Here is a 14,691-nt window from a genome sequence, read left to right on the forward strand (position 1 = left end):
CCAATTGTTGAAAATTTATATTCAAATACACCCAGTCGACATCACTTTCAGGAAATTCAAAACAAAGATTGCTTTAACTTTTCATTGGTGTATTTTGCCTTGGTTCTATTTTGAAAGTTATCTTGATAATGTTACATCATCCAAGATTTCTGGTTAAAGGATAATTTTTAAACTATGATTGGAAAAGTTCTAAAATTGCATATTTGGAAAAGTTCTAAAATTGCATATTTTCCCATACTTGGCCTTGTATCTATTTGCAAAACATCATGCTAATGTCATATCCAAGATGCTTTGTTAAATGAATTGAAAAAGCCTAATATTGTATATTCTTTTATATTTTTCCTTGTATGTTTTTCCAACGCATTAGGATAATGTCATGATCAAGATACTATGATAATATCAGGTCGAAGATAATAGTAATTTCAAAATATATTTATTATATTAGTGTAGTTTTACATAATTATGAATAGTTATAATTTTAATTTTTTTTTTGAAAAATTATTATAAAAATGATGATAGAAAAATATTAATGATATAGACATGGAAATCTATACTAAAAAAATATGTACTTTAATTTCTAGTTTTTTAAACGTAATCAAGATCATGGATACAAATGGCTTGCTACTTTGTATTGACTTTCTTAACATGTATTTTTTACTAAGAAAATAAGTCAAACCAACTTTGTTTGGCAATATTAAAGTTTAGCTATTTTTGCAGGGTGCCATTGAAAATTTGCTTGAAAGGAGTGCTTTTCAACAACTTGCAAATGGATAAGTGGTTGAATTAAACGATGCATCAAGGGAATTACTCTTGAGGAAGTTTCATTGAATGAGTTCAAAGGATTTGTGTTGTTTGGGATTGGCATACAAGGAGGATTTGGGAGATTTCAATGATTATGATGGAGAGAAACATCTCGCTCATATGAAATTGTTGGACCCAACCAGTTACTCTGATATAGAAAACAACCTTATCTTTGTTGGTCTTGTTGGATTAAGAGTAAGTTTTGACATTTTTAAGGATTATTGTGCCTACATTTTTTTCTTGACTCTCTTATCTTTTATCTAATATGATGCTTGAAATATGGCCCATTGTGGACATTTTTATATTTTTTCCTCCCTGCTTTTTCCCCTAGATTTGTGGTAGGATACCTTCTTTTCTCAATGCATTGTATTCTTTTCTAATGAACATACTAACATGGCCAACTTCAATTAATAGGATACTCCAAGTAAAGAAGTTCTCAAGGCCATTGAGGATTGTGGAGATGCAGGTATTCGAGTAATGGTGATCACTAGTGATAGCAAGTCCACAACATAAGCCATATGTCAGGAAATAGGTGTGTTCTATGAAGGAGAGGATCTTGGCAGTAAAATTTTTACTGTAAAAGAGTTCATGACACTCCCTTTGGATAAGCGCGTTGAAATCTTGGAAAAACCAGGTGGTCGGGTTTTCTCTCGAGTAGAACCAAATCATAAGAAGGATATAGTTTGGATGCTCAAAGAAATTGATGAAGTTGTGGCAATGACTGGAGATGGTGTCAATGATGCCCCTACTTTGAAGCTTGCAGACATTGGAATAGCCATGGGAATTGCTGGGACAAAGGTATGCTTACAATTTCCTCCACAAGATTTTCCATTTACTTCTTTTGTTTTTTTCATTCCCCACTGATTTCTTAGGAGTTTGCATTGACACGAAATTATAATTTATGTTTACAAGGTGTAATTTATAATTTCTAATAATGTTAGTGTCTCCTGCATGTGACCTATTAAGGAAGAATTAAAAAATATGCACATTAGATTTCAGTAGCAGTATTATAAGGTTCTAACTTGTGTTGCTGTTTTCATCGTTATTATTCACTACCTTTACTATTCTTTTCAAAATATAAACATATATTATAAATTTTCAATCTAAGTTGCTCATCTTGGTGTTTTTTTATCATGTTTTTACCTTAAAACAACTCAAAATTTTATTTAGGCATCATCTGAAATATTAGGAAAAAATACTGAAGCCTCTAGGTTATTTTGAATTAGGGACTTGTGCCCTAGTAAGATGGATTAGTAGTTGGTTTTATACCCATATTAGTTTTTGGTACACAATTAAATGTGTGTGATATTATAGAACTATCACATTAATAAATCAATCCCTTTCCAAGAGGTAATGAAATAAAAAATTGGGGGATGGATGTTTTGTTACTTTTATAATTTTATCTTTTCGATTTAAAGTGAAAATTATAACAATTTAATGAAAGATCATTTGTCAATTACATTACTATGTAAGGAATTTGAGGCTTGTACATTGTGTACACATTTCTTTGTGTGTTTTAGGTTGCCAAGGAAGCATCAGATATGATATTCGCTGATGATAATTTCAGCATTATTGTTTCTGCTATTGCAGAAGGTCGATCCATCTACAACAACATGAAATATTTCATAAGGTATCCATTTCTATGTCTAGATACAAATATAAAAACTTTTTATCAAGTTCATTTTCTTCCAAGTTTAGTATACTCCTTTTTTGTACTCTTATTTTTTGGTATTCATTATAGGTACATGATATCATCTAATATGGGAGAGGTGGCTTCCATATTTATTACCACTATGTTAGGCATGCCTGAAGGCTTGATACCTGTGCAACTTTTATGGGTGAATTTAGTCACAAATGGTCCTCTAGCAATAGATCTTGGATTTAATCCCGCTGACAAAGATATAATGCAAAAACCACCTCGTAAAAGCAATGATGCCCTGATTAGTGCATGCGTGTTTTTCCATTACATGGTATTCATCCTTTTATACATTTGGTTATTTTTTTTTCTTAAAATCTCAAAATTCTGTTTTTTATTCTTTAATCATCATCTTTAATGTTTTTCCCTCTCTTTCAACTACAGATTAGTGGTTTATATGTTGGAATTGCAACAGTAGGTATTTTTGCTTTGTGGTACACACATGATTCATTTTTAGGGATACAATTCTCTACGAATGGCCACACATTGGTAACCTTTTCGTAGCTTAGGTCTTGGGGAGAGTGCCCATCTTGGGAGGGTTTCGAGGTTTCACCATTTTCCATCGGTGGGAAAACTCTCACATTTTCAAATCCTTGCGATTATTTTTCAACTGGAAAAGTAAAAGCTACAACCCTTTCCCTCTCCGTATGGTGTCCATTGAAATGCTCAACACATTAAATTCTCTATCAGAGGATAATAGTTTGCTCACTATGCTACCTTGGACTAATCCGTGGCTATTGGTGGCAATGTCTATTTCATTTGGACTTCACTTTCTGATCCTTTATGTTCCATTTCTGGCCAATATCTTTGGCATCGTACCCTTGACTTTAAGTGAATGGTGTGTAGTTATAGTAGTTTCATTTCCAGTGATTATGATAGATGAAGTGTTGAAACTAGTCGATAGGAGAATACGTAAAGGACATAAAAAATACAAACTTGTTTAAACCACCTAGCCATATTAGTGTAAAACAATATATATTCGACCATACTTATTATATAAAGTGTGGATTGACATGTGCATATTTTTTTATCTGGACTAATTGGGTGGATGAATGTATCAAGGGAATTATGTATCTACAGATGGCATACATGCCATATACGTTTTTCTATGTTTGGAATAGTTCTAACTACCTCTATATTTTATAAATAAAAGGAGAGTTATGGAAATGTAGTGTTGTTATGTCCTTCTGAGATTTCAAAAAATACTTTAAAAACTTGTTTTTCCTTAAAATTTCAATATAATCAATGGTTGAAAAGTTAATTAGACTTGTGGATTTTATTTTACAAGGATATGAATTCAAGATCTATATCTATGGTAACTCACTAAACTTAGACACATGTTATTGAATTTTGAATTTTGAATATGAGAAGTTTTCGTATACCATAATTAGGACAGGGTGTGGCTCAAACTAGGTTTCATGTCATAGCTTGAAACTTGAAACAAGTAGCATTCAACATGTTTTTGTTGGATGTGAATATTATAACAAATGAGTATATGTTTACATGATTTAAGTATTTTATGTCTATAAATTTATGAATTTATTTTATAATTTAACTTGCCCATTAGGGGTAGAAAGTGTTAGATAGGTCATTATTTTCTTTATTCTAGTAGCATAATATTTAAACATTACTGACCTTTAAATTTAAGGTTTCTTGATATTGATATGGTCTTTTTGTATATTCATTATATTGATAGACATGCTTTGAATGGGATCCACATATTTTTCAAATTTAAACATAAACTAGCAATTGCACCAAATGTTGCAAAGGAAACGATGTAAGGCTGTAGCATAGGAAAGAGTAGCATAGAAGTAAGAAGATGTGATATATTATGTGATTTAATTGACTATTTAAATTATAAATATGAATTATTTTATTTAAAAGGAAATTTTAGGTTTGGAGAATTGTTTGGATAAAGTAATTATTTTTTGTAGCCTAAGGTCATTATAGATACAATATAGAGTATATTCACTTAAGGACACAACAGATTGACTATATAGGCAGCCATATAATTAATGTAGAAATTATGTTGAGTTATAGCGCAATATTTATGAATATAATGAAGACTATATGTAATGATAATTTCTATCATTGTGAAAGTTATCTACAAGTCAAAATACTTGGAATTATAGCAGTGAAAATTGTTGGCCATCGTATCTTGGAGCCGTGAAAAAAATTGCATGAGCCTAATGGAATGTTGATTTGTGAAACCGATCCCATTAATTGGATTACAATCTAATGCGAAAGAGTGATATGGATTGGGGTTGTTGTAGGTGAAAAAGTGATTGTGAATAATGGAATTGGACTATATAAAGAAAGCTTTAGTCAACCATAGTTAAATCACCTTTGTGGATTTATAGTTTTAGCTTAAGGGTTGACCTCTGTTACAGTGAGAGTTGGTGCAACAGGGAGACTATGGTTGGGTGGAGTGTCCCTTTTTCACAATCAGTTAGTAGATACTTCCTAGAAATGTAGGTGTTCATAACTTGTGATTATGTTGTGTTAATGTTGTTTTTTCATGGATTATATTATTTTCGAGTCTGTTAAATTCTATTTGCAAGTTTAAGCTTGCATTTTAAATTTATGATTTACGATGACCAAATGGTTTAATTATATTGTATAAGCAACTTATATTAATTTCTTGCATCCCCTTTTATCAAAGAATTTTGATCCAGAGCAATGTGCATTGGCATATAGAATGAACATGTTTGATTTGCAAGCCTAGAGAAAGACAAACATCCATGAAAGTTATCATTATTGGATTTAATAAGTAAGTCAAATAATATCTGTGTTTGTTAAAATATTTGTTCAATTGCAATCTTTGGCTCTATCATTGCCAACCATAACATTAATAGGTGAATCTTCGAGTAAAATTCTTAATTCATGCTAAGGTGCAACACAAGATAATCATATTTGTCAGGTAAGGATTAACCTGGGTATAGATTTAATATTAGTCCATGTTAGAGGTTTATGGATGTTGTTTGATAGTTGTATTACACAAATCACCTTGGTCGCAATTCCTTACATGTCACTCATTGAAAATTATTGCAATTAGGGTATGAGGATCGACGATTTCATCATATCATAACAATTTTTTGGCAATGTTCAATTTAGGTTCCAGAGATTGTTCATATCATAGAAAGTCTTTACTATTATCTATGCCCATAAGGATAATGTAGATATCTACATCACTGATTTTCCAACCACAATGTCATCAATCATGTTTTGAGATTATGTTATGACCGAAGCAACCACTTTAGCCTCTTATCTATTACTGTAAATCATTTTTTTAATATCATGATTGTGGGAGATTCCTTCCTCATTGTATAACTCAATAAATTTGCTAAGAATATTATGGTTTTGTAGGTGGTTTCTTCTCCTTTCTCCCAATATATCCTTGGTTCTCTCTCTCTCTCTCTCTCCCCAATATCATGATGATGTATTTTGGCTATATATTTGCTCCTAAACTTACACATGAGGGGGAAATATTATCACCTAAAACTATCTCATATCAAGATACAAGTGATTAATGAAACCAACATCATTAAGGTGAATTGTGGCATTAATATACCCACCAAATTAAGTTCTGAAAAATTATGGAACATTAGATTTTGTATATTTGTGCTAGTTTCCTTCATAAAACTCATGCAATTGCACAAGTTTTCTCCACAAAACTAACACAATTTTCACATTATCCTTCAAAGGCATGAAAGTTAGTAAATTCATTCAAAACAACATAATTGATTTAGGAAAATATGTCCACATTGCTTCATGTCTAAGTTCCAAAAGGCTCTATTCCATTTTGTCTTTGGTGCATGTAAATCATGAAGAAACATAGAGATCATTTTTCCTTAGGTGACCAAAAAATTGTCAAGTCCAACGGGCATGAACCTCCTCCACAATTCAATTATAAAACAATCCATAGGTATGCATTTCCAAAGTTTTCATCAGAGTTCATAGGTATTTTTATGATTGTACTTTAATTCTTGAGTTCCACCTTCTTGAGAATTATTTCATTTTACATGTGTGTGCGGGGGGGAGAGAGAGATTGAGAATCATCAAGGACCCTCCTAAGGAGGAGGAAGATCCCACTGCTTATTGCTTCTTCTTAGTGTTTTAAAACATCATTTTATGTTACCATTGTCTTAAATAAGGTATACTTGATTCATTATTCAATGTGTCATTTTTGCTTGGTCATTTTATTTTTTCATATTTGTTTTTCTTATTTATTTTTATGATGCAACATACTAAGTCCATTAATTGGACATATACTTTTTTTATCACCTTGGCTAAACAATTCTCTCAACACACATTCACTAAACTCTCAACTCTCAATAATTTATTATGGGAAATAATGGAACACTTACAAATCAAAAACTTCTAACTAAAATTGAGCGGGGCAGTTCATTTACTAATCATCTTCCATGAATGATCACATCAATAATGATAATTAAAAATGCACACGTGTTACCAATAACAACAATTTGAAAATAAAACCTATACTAAAACCTCTAATGGCTCAAATTTTTTAGTTGTAGGAAACATTTGTTGAAACCTCGACTATGAATGGCATAGGTTGCACTAGATGGATTTTCGAAAAAAAAATCTCAATCTTACAACACTAAAATCCTCTGTAAAAACATATGGGACAAGGTGTTTTTCTCCTGTTGATTGGGGGGGGGGGGGGGGGGGGGGGGGGGGTGTAGGTTCATAGTTCTAGGTCCATCCATTAAAGCACCAATAATCACACTTGCTATGAATGACATAGGTGTTGGCAATAATACTAAGGGAAAGTGGGGGGGGTGGGGCGGGGAGGGGGCGGGTGGGTGTGAATCAGTATTTACAAATCAATAACTTTTTCATTTCCATAATAAAATTTATATATGCTACTTCAGTGAAGGGAACTCGCATGTGCACACAACTATTATTAAGGCAACCAACGTATATCCAATGAATTTATGATTCATTTAATTCATCATATGCTGATCTTTAATCAGTATCAATACTTTATTAAACATTAAATAGTAACCATGTGCAGTAATAACAGAATAAACCATCACACATAAACAACACACATGAACACCAAGATTTAAGGTGGAAACCCAATGCAAGAGAAAAACCACCTGTTGTTTTTGTCTCTGTCTTCTTTTAATATAAAGAATAATCTATTTACAATCTTGTATTGATGCAGACTCATACCAGTACGCAGGCACCCACCTGCAGAAGGCTACAACCTTCTCTCATTTTCCAGCTTCTAATGGAAGGGAGCTACAGCCCCCTAGCTCTTGTACTAGCCGATGTGTTTACTAGTACATAGGCACCGACCTACAGAAGGCTATGACCTTCTCTCTTCTTCTAGGGACCACGTTTCATTAATTTTCAGACTGGATACTCCTGGTACACAACAACACAATATGAAGGCCTCGTTTCATCAAATTTTCACACTAGACCCATCAGTAACATTGAAGCTCAAAATCAATCACCATTGCAATACATCCATCAAATACATTTGCATCAACCAATCACTGAAACTCAATCATGAATCTCTGATATAACTGAAACCCAATCATCAATCTCTGAATCAACCATAACTTAATCAGTCAATCACTGAAACCTCTGACATATTGAAGCAAACAATCTCTGAACCTCTCACACCACTGAATCAATCATCACTGAAACCTCTGACATATAGAATCAAACAATCACAACTGAATCAACCATTCATTCAAACTTAATCAAATCCAACCAATCAATTGGAACAAACAGATCACTATAGTCAGTACACATATTTGAACCCAGAACATTGCAATAACAACCAGAACCAACTGTAACATCAAAAGTCATGTGTCAGAATGTATACGCTCCTTCAATGAAGCCAACCTGCGTGTATACGCTACATCCTTTAGCCCAACCTGTGTAGACCTCTAAAGATATTGAATCATAAAACCTCTGAACCACAATTGTACCAACAAGTAACAATCTGAAGATCTATTGTCAAATCACAGATATCCAAATAGACAACAACAAAGATCACCCTTCTCACTTAATCAATCAATCAATCATACTCAATCTCCTTATGTATTCAGTTCTACTTTCAGATCTAAGAAGACATCATTGGCAGACATCGGTAAAACAACAACACTGGTTAGATAGATTAGTCATCTCTGAACAATAGGCTTTTCTTTTGCATACGATTCTTGGAAGTGTCGAACCAGCGTATAAATGCGACTTCACCAAGGCAAACCAACGTACAAATCTGCAGATAAAAACTTATAACTTCGCAGCGATTCCAGTCTTCAGATATACCCATATAATAGCATTTAAAGCACAAAACATTTGTTAACACTCAGATCTAGCCTATTCATTATTAGATCTCATAATGATAAGTCATTATGATCCTGATCCATCATTAGATCTCATCCATCATCAAACACTCAGGTGAATACTTAGTCTAGATCAAGCATAGCATCAGAAACGCATAACATGCATAATTGCTTTTGATCTAACACTTCATAATGTAGAAATTCCCACTGTAGATCAATAGATTATGCAATATACTAAAACACAATACAAGATCTACTTCTACAACACTTTGTGGAAGCTTAATTAATTTGAGCACGATCAATGAGAACACATATAACTGAGAATGAGAAGCAATCACACATAACACAGAAGAAACAACCTGGGGAAAGCCTCAACCTAAAACCCTAATCTCTGTATTATCATACAAGTGGAAAATAGTCACAAAATTAAACAAAGCCTTAGCTTGGAAGCCAACCAGCTCTCAGTATAATCCCTCTGCTGCTCATAGACAATCAAAGGCCTCTTACAAACCTTCTCCTCTGCCCTCCAAGCCTCCTATTTCTTTGCGCAATTTTCCTTGGGGTCCAGTGCAACCACTTGTGTGAATTGGCTTCTTCACACACTCACTAACCTCTGATCCAACTGCGCAATCCTGAAGGAGATAAATCCTCATCATGGATGAGTTTCCTTTCTAGCAAAAATATTCATCCAACTAATAGTACACTGTCCCTTCTTTGATCTCAACTGGATCTCTGTCTGAACTGACATGCATGAGTTATTCATGAGAGAATATTTAGTTATCTGAAGTGCAGCAGTTATATGAAAGCATACATTAACTTGACTCAGTTAACTGAGCCAACTAATTACTACTCAATTTAGAACTCATCCTTATCTCTTTAACTAATGGATAAATTCCTCAATTAATAGATAAATTGTTGCATGTCCTCACATAGACTTCATGTTTGATTTTTCACAACTAATTAACTCATGGATAATTAATTTATTTATTTTCAAATAGCTGCTAAGTTCAAATTCGAATTTTACTTCCTATTTTTAGTCCAGGGACTGACTAAAATAGGAATCTGTCCTAAACTGCTAAAATTAGAATGCTATTTTTAGCACTTCCATTTTTCATTCCCTATTGCTCAATCCAGCACTGGTACCCAAATTGCTATTTATAGTAGTTCTATTTTTAGCACTTTTATTTTTAGCATTTCTTGTTGCCATTTTCAACACTCCCTCTCAACAAGAAAGGCTTCAACTCGAACCTGGTCCTATACCTTTGGAATGTTCTGCATGCAACACTTCTACCAAGTGTGGTTGCTCCAGCAACTCTCAGAAAAAAAGCTGCCCACTAACCTCTCAATTGGGATAGAAACATACTTTGATGCTAAAGCTCTACCTACTGCTAACAAGTGCTCCCTCTCTGACCTCTGAGCTACTGCAACACTCCATGCATCTCGCACCATTTCACACCTCTCTGTGCCATCCTGCACTGGTGCAACACTCTTGTGCCTCTCGCATTGTTGCAGCCTGCTAGCTCTACACAGTCCTAGGACTCCTGCACTGTAGCTCTCTCTGCCGCTCCATCCGCATCTGTCTCTACCCACTCAGCTAGTCCTGCTACTCCTCATTGGGGCTCCTGTAGCAAAGTCAAATCAAAGAGGTTGGGTACCTCAAGGATCCTGCCCCTATTCCAGCCTTCTTGGGACGATCACTCCACATCACCCCACCTCCTACCTGGAGGTATGGATGCATGTGATCCCTCTACCCACCTGGCTCGAAATTTCCCCCTACTGGAGGTCTCTGCATGAGTGGATGCCTCCACTCGGTCTCCTCTCGGCTTCCCTAGTTGTGACTGCTCCACAACCTCCTGAAGCTGCTTCACCAATTGTGGCTCCTCCACAATTGTCTGAGACTTCTTCTGGCACTGCATGTTAAGAGGTAATGTACTTTCCCTCTCAACCATCAAGTATCTAACCTTTGCCTTGCTCCTCAAGGCTTTGCATGCATCTTGTACCTCAAGTGCATACAGGTTCTTCGCTAGCACACCAATCTGTTTCATCTTTCCCGCCGTCACGAAATTTTCTGGAAAATGCGCTAATTTTAAATCAGTGATATCTCCCTCATTCGAACTTTGATTCAGCTGATTTTTTTTTTTTGAATTTGGGTCTTTTTCCGCAAGGAATCCAAATTTGCTATTTGTTTCTGAAAATTTTGTACATAAATTTTCAGATCTTCTCTGCAAACTCTCGGCCCAAAACTCAAAACTTTGAAATCTTCTCTCAGTATACTGTTCTCTCATTTGATCACCTTTGCTCTGATACCATGTAGAACTTTTTCTACAAAACCTCACTCTGATACCATTTTTCAACACATAAGATATTCATTACTTATGCACTTAGCCCTTTGATCTTCTCCTCCTTATATAGTTTTAGCCTTTCTCAATACCTCGGATCAAAACAACCCTTAGGACCTATGGTATTCTTAGACGAGATCAAATAATTGTTACCCCACTCAATATTGTGGGCTAATACCATGGTATTGACCCTTGGTATTCTTTAATCCTAAATTTCCTTTATTTTCCAACCCATACGTGTTTTTCCTCTTGTGAAAGTGTGTGCATATGTATACACTCTTTTTGTATAGTGAACCCACATGTATGCACTCTTTTTGTACAGTGAACCTACGTATACAACTTAACATACCTGAAAATGTCATTTTTCTTCAACTTCTTGATTCTGATCTGTAGTCCTTTGTTCCTTCATCTTATTCTTTTGTACCATTACTTTGTTCCCTCTAAACAGACCTGTTATAATATGATTTGTCATTGTACATTACTTCTGAACTGATTCCTTTGAACTGCCCTGCATTTTGTCACATATGTAAACCCAACTGCCATGCATTCTGTCACATCTAATAACTCACCTGTAGATTCATCTAGTTACGTAGAGTCATCTAGTTACCATATACAAGTGAGTTGTTCTGCTACAAGTGGGTTGCCATCAAGTACAAAACATGTATCATAATGCCAACAATATCCCCCTTTGGACTTGATGGCAACCATATTGGTGTTGATTACTTCAAGCTGTAGAACCTATTAGATGTATCAAGCAACACCAAGATACTCTCTCCCTTTGACATCAAGGGAAAACAACAGACCAAGATATTCTCTCCTTTTGAGATCAAGGGCAAAGGGTTGACCAAAATGAGGACTTCCATATCTGAACAGTTGAATATGAGCATTGATCATGCTTCCCCTAGGCACACGCTAAATTCTCTGATTAAACTCCCCCTTTGTACATGCTGAGGTGCACTAAACCGACCATGCTCCCCCTGACCACATGCAGGGTTTGCAAAATATCTTCTAAAAAGAATAACATGAATCTATAACTCAACTATGTGAGTATGACCTTCTTATCACCAATGACTCATACATACATAAATCTTCCAACCAAGTGGGAATATACCAAATTTGACTCATCTACCCAACCAAGTGGGGATATACCAATTGTTTATACATCACTGAAATATAGCAATTATTACATCATCCTTCCCATGCATAGTGGGGGTACAAATTACATTAGATGACCAAAAAAGACTCATTAAAAGACTATGACATACAGAGACATATTATTACATCATGGGCCTTTACATGACCTTTACATCAAACGATATTACATTTATAACAAAGACCAAATATCTAAACAAGACCATGATAGTCATCAGCAACTATCATACACCATATATGCTCTGCACCATAAGCATCTGTCAGCAGCATCCAAACCAACAACCTATATATGTCCATCATCAGTTCACAAGATATGACAATGTAAATATCATCAACCTATGACAAAGTATTCTGCATATAGATATCAACTCATCCTCTTGATCTCATCAAGATCAACTTGCTTCGTTTTCTTAGTAGAAAGAGCCTTATCATAACCTTGCATGTCCAAGCAGTAACACAAAATCATTCACATCATATCATATGTATGTGAAAACACCATAGTCATCATATATGATCATAACATCATCATCAAGAACTGCATGATCTTTCCACAAGAACCCTCAATATATCAACCATGTAGCATCACTAGGGAACATCCCACATCTAATAAGCATCAACCATGATAATCAACATATGTGAATATCAAACCTATCATCATAAAGTCTGGAAAGCATCGGATAATTCTACATCTTCCCCCCTTACAACCATAAGCATGCAACCCTTACTGGAATTCACCAACCTCTTCATTTGTCCTGCACTTACAAGGCTGGCATTGATTTTCGTTTGATGAGCCCTTACAATATATTCTACCCCATCTTTTGTGATTTGGTATTTGTTTTCATGACAGAAGAAGATTGCCTTTTTATCATATAGATATGGACTCCCTAACACCATGCCATAGATATCCAATGGTATCACATCAAGTTTTACCTCATCCGCTAACTTAGAAGCGATCACAAATTTAACCTTACACTACTTAGTTACATTCAGTTTTGCTTTATCATGTATCCATCCAAGTGAGTAAGGTTTTGGATGTGGTTTGGTTTCCAAGCCTAGCTTCTTTACCAAAGACTTTGAAATTAAGTTTGTTTGGGATCCGGTATCAAATAGAGTTTCCACTTTTGTATGATTTATGATAACTCTAATATGAAATAGCTCAATTCTCTTTCGTTCATTAGGAAGAGACTCATATATTGAACTAGTGCCTTCATGTGATTCAGAATTAACATGAGGTGTAAGAGTACCTTTTGTTCCTGCTGCTGTGATTAATGCTTCATCTCCAGAATCAGATCCAAGGTCTTGCTGCACAGTTGCCACTGTCTTCTACTTGCCTTTTCCTCCATACTTCTTTGGTCTCTTTTCTGGGTACAGTTTCCAACAATGATCGTCGTCATGACCTTCCTTTTTGCAATGAGTGCAATAAGGTCTTTCTCCTTCATCTTTCTTGGTTGATGCCATCCTCTTCTCCTTTCCTTTTCCTTTCACTTTGGGTTTGCCATTTTGAGGTTTGAAAGGTGGTTTCTTGAAATGAACATCTCTTTCATTTTTGCCTTTGTTCTCAAGATGAATGGCCTTTACATTGGCCGAGTCAATAGTAGTTGGTTCAAACAATAATAATGAATGTCTAAGGTAACTATGTAATGATCCAATATACTTAGTTACTACTTCAGGTGAGTCCAATGCAATGCCCAAATTAAGTGCCTGTTTTCTAAATTCCTCTATAAAGCTTTGAACATCCTGACCTCTGCCTTGCCTTAAGTATTGCCAATCCATTAAGGCTTTTTGTTTATAACCCAAGGGATAAAATTATTCCTTTAATGCATAAATGAAACTAGGCAATGAGGAAAGAAGATTACCCACACTCTTATTGCGTCGCAATTTTCTCTCCCACCAAACGAGAGCGGTGCTACTCAGCGGAAGAGAGGCCAGTTGAATATTTGCCTCGTCCTCTTCGATCCGCTGAATCCTGCATTAGATTTCAATCTGCCTAATCCAGTTATTAAGCTTTTCTGCATTACTTTCATCGTTAAACATGGAAAGATCAAATTTGACATCTAATTTAAAGAAAGGTTTCTTAGATGCATCCCTTAAATTTCTATGATGATGGTGATGAGAGGAAGAAGAACTTTCACTCGTGGAAGGAGAAGGAGGGGGTTCTTCTCCACCATTTCCATGCATTGAACCTTGTTCTTCTAGATTAATCTCTTCTACTTTATCCAGCCTTGAAAGCAACTGACTGACATTTTCTGCCATTGTATAGAAGGTTTTGCGGAAATTGCGCTCCTCTTCATGACGAGCCTCTTCATTTGCCATGTTTCTCCTTCGATGTGCACGCCTCGCTTCAGGATCGAAAGACTTTAGTTTCCCTTCGCCTCTTCGG

General features: G+C 35.1%; 1 pseudogene; it reads left to right on the plus strand.

Moving 5' to 3' along the window:
• Nucleotides 1-613: 613 nt before the first annotated feature.
• Nucleotides 614-10,372, plus strand: LOC149219972 (calcium-transporting ATPase 2, endoplasmic reticulum-type-like; annotated as a pseudogene).
• The last annotated feature ends 4,319 nt before the right edge of the window (nucleotides 10,373-14,691 follow it).

This window comes from Pinus tabuliformis, chromosome Q, assembly GCF_031772625.1.
Source record: "Pinus tabuliformis cultivar Carrire ecotype Pingquan chromosome Q, CPIR1, whole genome shotgun sequence".
NCBI lineage: Eukaryota > Viridiplantae > Streptophyta > Pinopsida > Pinales > Pinaceae > Pinus > Pinus tabuliformis.